The sequence below is a fragment of the Tamandua tetradactyla genome, chromosome 6 (genome assembly GCF_023851605.1).
Source record: "Tamandua tetradactyla isolate mTamTet1 chromosome 6, mTamTet1.pri, whole genome shotgun sequence".
Lineage (NCBI taxonomy): Eukaryota > Metazoa > Chordata > Mammalia > Pilosa > Myrmecophagidae > Tamandua > Tamandua tetradactyla.
The window spans coordinates 118,041,927-118,048,366 of record NC_135332.1 but is presented as its reverse complement, the minus strand read 5'-3'; the positions used below and the strand labels follow the sequence as shown (position 1 = coordinate 118,048,366).

Sequence of the window (6,440 nt, the reverse complement as noted above, 5' to 3'; positions counted from 1 at the left end):
CCAGGACAGCCCCAATTCAACCCAAAGAAAGTGACTCCATAATCAGAGTAAACCTGTCTCAGGAACTTGTCCAATTCCACTAATGAGACACGCAACAAATAACTTAACAACTGCATATACCAGATTGTTTAGCATCTGACAGAAACTCGAGTATTTATTGAAAAAAATAAATTTTAAATAAATGAATGATAGAGACTTAAAAAAAAGAGGGAGAGAGGGGAAAGGGGAGAGGGGGAGAGGGGGAGAGGGGGAGAGAGAGAGGGGGAGGGGAGAGGGGAGAGGGAGAGAGAGGGAGAGGGGAGAGGGGAGAGGGGAGAGGGGAGAGGGGAGAGGGGAGAGGGGGAGAGGGGAGAGGGGAGAGGGGAGAGGGGAGAGGGGAGAGGGGAGAGGGGAGAGACACTACCTAACTCAGAAGCGGGTCAGCTGAGACATCACAGAAGAGAAGATGCACAAAGAATTATGGGTAAATAAGAACTCTCCGGGAAGTGGGGCGGGGTAGAAGCAAGCCTCTGGGACGAAGGCAATGGGGCAGAGAAAGGTGCAGAGTGGTGGGGACATGGCACATTCGTGGAATTGCAGATAGACCAGCACCACAGCCAAGGACTCATGCGGGGAGATGGTTAAAGGTGAGGCTTGAAATGTAAGTGGGGCCCAGATCACAAAAAGCACTCTAGCATGTTTGGCACATCTAGAAACAATGAGGAGCTCATGAAGGACTTCAGCTGAGGAGGGTTGTGACTGTGTGGATTTGAAAACATTTCCTCAGCAGCTACGTGGAAGATGAATTTGAGTTCATCAAGAACGGACCCAGGGATGAGAGCTGAAGTAAAGCATGGAGGGCTCCAGAAACTTGTCAGGAGATGGATTCAACAGAGCGGTTTGGTGATGAACAGAATGTGGGGAGTAAAGGAGGGGGGAGGATAGCCTACAGTTCCCAACTTAGGTGACTCTGAAATAAATGGGGAGAGTCTTATTTGGGAGGTGATGAATGTAGGAGCCTGGAGTTTGGAAAGAGATGCAGATCGTAAGTTGTATTTGGAGAAGTTGAACTTGAGGTTAGTTGGAATCAGATGGGAAAAATCAATAGGCAATGGGAAAAGGTCATGAGGCCAGGGGAGACTGGGATTTGGGGATCAGAGAATGGCCACCAAGGGCTTCTGGATAACCTGAAAATAATAATGAGTATCATAATTATAAAGACAAATAACATGTATTGAATGCCAATTATATACCTAGTACTGTGCTTGGTAATTTACACAAATTATCTCATTTCATTCTCACACCTCTTTGAAGTAAATACAATTATTATTTCCATTTTACAGATGAGCAAACAGACATGGAGATTACATAACTTGTTTCAGGTTTCACAGCTAGTAAGTTCTAGAGCTGAGATACTATCTTCTCTCTAAAGCAGAGGGATTCTAAATAGGGGAACAAGGCCAGAATCTGCCCCCAAAATATGTTCTGCTTGGCTGGCATAGTGCTTTTTAAAATTAAATTTAGATGACATTGGCCATAGCCCACACCATACTCACTCTCCAGGTGCACCACACTGTCTCACACTCACTGACATAAGGTGGATGCTGAGATCAACTGTCCAGACCCAGGTTCACAGAAGGATGCATCCCAAGTGCTGGGAGTCCTTCACTGTTTGCCTCAGCTGTAGAGAGCTCCTTCCCCAAGATCACACCGTCCTGGGGCAGCCCACCCAATAATTGATCAAAGGCCAGGCTATTTGGGCCAACACGGGACAACTCAGGTGAGCCAGCTCAACCTCAGAGCACAGGTAAGGTTTGGTGAGGTTATTAAGTGTGCAGAGCAGCACAAGTTCTCCCTCTGCCTGATCCTGCTTCCTTCCCTACCGTCTAGGGGAGCGCACCCAACTAAACATTCTGCTCATAAACTCTGTATCTGGAGAACCCAGTCTGCCATACACAACCTGCCCATCCTTGAACACACTGACATTTTGACTTCTACAAAAGGGTCAAGCATGGCCCTATTGGTTTCAGAACCTTTGAGACTCTGAGCACCTTGCTATATGAACAAAACTAAGCTAAGTGGGCCCTAAGCTTCCAGGGAACAAGCAACAAAACCAGTGGGAGCTCAATCTGGGGTTGCTCCAATTCAGCTCCCACCTATCTTTCCTATGTATTTTTTTTTTAATGCCTCCTATCCAAGCCTCCATGTCTGCAACCTAAACCCGTCTAAGCCCCAACCCAATTCAACATGGGATAAGATCTCAGGCTGTTGACCAGTCTCACTCCTGTTCCCACACAGGATAGTGTAGATTCAAACAGAGCAGATGACATAAATCTTGCTGGGAGACAGTATTTCTTTGGCATAGAACTTCGCCTGTCTCCCCAATCAACCTCTGCTGAAATGTAATAATCTTAGTGTAAATATGAATGTATGTATACATGTGTGTATATGTCTTCAGTAGGTATGTATTGATAAAAGATGAGAACTCATACCAAAATGGAAACAGCAGTTTTCTCCAGGTTTTAGAAATTAATGGTATTTCTTTTCTTTCTTTTTCTACACAAATAATTTTAGAAAATGAAACTTGAGATGCTTTTATAATAAGAAAGAAAAATTGATTGCATGATTTTTCAAAGACAAAAGGATGGGGCCTTTCTCCTGGCAAAAAACCTTGGGAAAGGAAGCACATTAATCTATAAAATGAGAAGGAGGTATTAATACTTGGTGCTAATTAGTTAGAAAGACAGCCAGCTGATATCAAAGCATGAGGAAATGGGATGTTTGATGTGCTTAGGCAGGATGGAATAATTATAAATCATGTGAGGCCAGCCTAGGTCAGAGCCACGGTTTTATGCCTAAGGCACCCAAGGTCAACTAGAGGAGGGAGGCTTTGCAAAAATGGAGACGTGAGATATTGAGACTAACTCTTATTCCTCACCCTCCTGTGCCCAACCCTTTCTGCCAGCGCCCCAAGACAAGCAGGAGTCTACAAGCTAGAGGCAATTGCACTCCTTATTCCCAGGGGGGACTTCTGCCCTGAACCCCTCCCGGTCCCGTCTCCTCTGAAGATTTCTGAGATCCTCTCCACCTCCCGCCCTGGAATTTGGAGCCTAGAACTAGGCCAGAGCGCTCCATTCCTTGGCTCCCCTCCTCCAGGCCCTTTTCACTCTCCAAAACAGAAAGAAGCCTTGAAGCAGAAGGCTTCCCAGTCCAAACAGAGAGACAGAGAACAGCCAAGAAATGGGGGACTGGCCCCTCCAACTCACCTTGTCCTGTGCTCCACTGATGCCTCCATCAGAGATCAGCTTCAACTGCTCCTCCACTCCCCAAACAGCCTGACTGGCTGGCTCGTTTTTCACCTGAGTGGTCACTGGTACAAAGATGCACACCTGGTACCAACTCCCATGAGCCCTACCCCCCAGTACAGCCCACCTGGAAGTGGGGAATAGCTGCACATCTTTCCTGTTACTGAAAGACAAAGGAGGCTCAGGGCTGAACCCAGACCTCTCTCTGCCTGACTGTCCCATGCTGGCATCCGCCCCCACTGCCCTGCAGGCTTCCCTCATATCCAGAGGTTACTAAAATCACCCTCCTCTCCAGCAAAGGTTGGCCCAGGGAGTGGGAAGAAAATAAAGGAACCTGGCACCTGTCCTTCTCCTCACCCTTAAGAAAGGTTGGTGCTCTACCCGGGGCCCCTTAAGTATCTTTTCCCATTTTCCTACCCTCTCTGACTTTGATGTGCTTTCACTTTCAACAGGCGGCACCTGAGGTGGCATTACCAGAGCCTGCTTTGCCTACCTGTGTGTAAACTGGAAGTGTCCAAGGATTTATTTCCCAATACCTCCCGCCATGCCCCCGACCAGTGGCTCATTAGAGCAGGCATATGAAAGCCTCAGTTCCCTTGCTTTGGGCCGGGATCCTTCTGGGACACACTCCATAATCCAGAGTTTCCTGTGGGATCAGGCTGAAGCCATCCTCTGGGATCTCTTTCCTTGTCCCACTTGCTCTGCCCCCCATCCCCCCCCACACACCCCCACGCTGGTCTCCCTGGCTACGCCTCCTTAACCGATCACCTGCTCGTGAATCCTCTCTCAGGCTCTTCTTCTGGTGAACCCCGCTGCATTAGTTTTCCAGGGCTGTTTCAGAGGCTAGAGGCAGCAGCAAGGCCATGCTTTCACCCCGAAGTCCATGGCATCCTGGGGCTGGCTTGCCACAACCCCTGGATTTCCTTGCCTTGCATCTCTTCCTTGGTTTTCTCCTGAGGCTTCTTGTAACTGATTGTGTCCCAAGTGCTCTCTTTACATGGCCTTCATTCAATTTGGCCTCATCCAAAATAAGATCTTGGAAGACCCCATTCACAAATGAGCCCACATATTAACCAATAAAAACATCTTCAAAGGTCCTATTTACAGATGGGTTCACACCCTCAGCAATGCAAATTGAGACTTGAACATGACTTTTGTGGGGGACATGACTGAATCCCCCACACTGATTGAAGGTGCTCTCTGTCTTCTTTCTTCAACCCGAAAGGGGTGAGCTTAAGCCCCTTCCACATTCTGCATTTCTTCTACCATATGTCAGCAAACCTCACAGCCCTGTTATCGCAGGTTGAGAGACTACTGACTTTTTAAATGTCTTCCTAAACAAATATCAAGAGTGATTCAGCATAAAAGGATAGGCTAAGCCTACTTAAAATTAGGTCTAAGAGTCACCCCCAAGAGAACCTCTTTTGTTACTCAGATGTGGCCTCTCTGTCCAGCCAACATGACAAGTAAACTCACCACCCTCCCCCTGTCTACGTGGGACATGACTCCCAGGGGTGTGGACCTTCCTGGCAACATGAGACAGAAATCTAGAATGAGCTGAGACTCAGCATCAAGGGATTGAGAAAACCTTCTCGACCAAAAGGGGGAAGAGTGAAATGAGACAGAATAAAGTGTCAATGGCTGACGGATTCCAGAGCTGAGAAGTTATCCTAGAGGCTATTCTTACGCATTAAACAGATATGACCTTTTTAGTTAAGGTGTTATGGGGAGACTGGAGGGAAGTGCCTGAAAATGTAGAGCTGTGCTCCAGTAGCCATGTTTCTTGTTGTATAATGACATAGCTTTCACAATGTGACTGTGTGGTTGTGAAAACCTGTGTCTGATGCTCCTTGTATCTACCTTATCGACAGATGAGTAAAACATATGGATCAAAAATGAATAAATAATAGGGGAACAAACATTAAAATAAATTTAGTAGATTGAAATGCTGATGATCAGTGAGGGGGAGGGGGAGGGGTATGGTACGTATGAATTTTTTTCTTTTTTCTTTTTATTTCTTTTTCTGGATTGATGCAAATGTTCAGAGAGGTGATCGTGGTGATGAATATACAACTGTGTGATGATATTGTGAGTTATTGATTATATACCAAGAATGGAATGATCATATGGTAAGAATTTTCGTGTTTTTATGTTGTTATGTTTAAAAAAAATAAAAAACTAGTGATTCAGCATAATATTCTTCTAATAAAACAGACACAAACTCCAGAAAACAAAAGCCCAGGTACCTTCCTGGACTTGGCAATAATCGACAGCAGACAAGAGCCCTGGGCTGAACAAACTTATCTCACAATTTTAAACTTAGAATATCCCTGACCCATTTATTGAATTTCATGTTAAAGTTGCTCCATTATTTCCAATCAAATTGCAACTTATCCTCCAGATGCTAAATTTGACCTGCTTTTTAAAAATGGGTTAAAGACACTGAGCATGCTCCCTCTGACATCTTTCCATAATTAACATTAACAGTAAATTCTGAGCCTGGCCTCTTTGCAACAATGAGCTGATAAAACGTAGTCTGCAGATGCCTAATTGGGTTTGCTACAGGGCAGTTCTGAAAGTTCAGTGTAGTACAAGAAACTCCCAGCATTAGGCTAATTCCTTCTTCAAACGAATTCTGCTTGGGCAGTGCCTACAGAAGCATTGTTGAACTTGTGCTTGATATAACAAGGGAAACCCTAATGTTAAATTAGTGACCATAAAACAAAAGGCAATGATAAATTTCATCATGGATCTAGAGTCCAAATCTCAAGGCAGGGGCAGAGGAGAGGTACGATGTCTGTCTTTCCACCAACATTCTAGAGTGATTTTAGGTATGTCATTTTATAATCTCTAAGTGAGAATATCTCAGAGATTGTTGATACCTAGTGATATAATAAAACAGAGCCATCAAATTAATTTTCATCCTCCTGTGGACTCCACCCTATTCTATCGATTAGAAAACAGCTCAGCGTTTTCACAAACATCCTTGGTAATTTTGAAATTCAGGAATACCATTAAACACAAAATAAGCATTTCTACTAAATTACAAGCACACTCCCACCATAATTCTTCTTTTGGGGCTAAATTAATAATAAGAACTGGACCAGAAGTGGCAAATGCAAATGGTGGAAATTATAAAATTATATATGATACAGA

At 44.8% G+C, this 6,440-nt stretch overlaps 1 long non-coding RNA gene across 2 annotated transcripts; it reads left to right on the top strand.

The window, feature by feature from the left end:
* The first annotated feature begins 493 nt into the window (after nucleotides 1-493).
* LOC143686309 (uncharacterized) lies at nucleotides 494-5,123 on the top strand. Of its 2 annotated transcripts, none has more exons than XR_013177018.1 (3): nucleotides 494-626; nucleotides 3,159-3,652; nucleotides 4,720-5,123. It is a non-coding gene; the product is annotated as an uncharacterized LOC143686309 (long non-coding RNA). The 2 variants fall into 2 exon arrangements; XR_013177019.1 differs by lacking the exon at nucleotides 4,720-5,123 and adding an exon at nucleotides 3,737-4,419 and having other exon boundaries at nucleotides 3,159-3,371.
* Nucleotides 5,124-6,440: the final 1,317 nt, after the last annotated feature.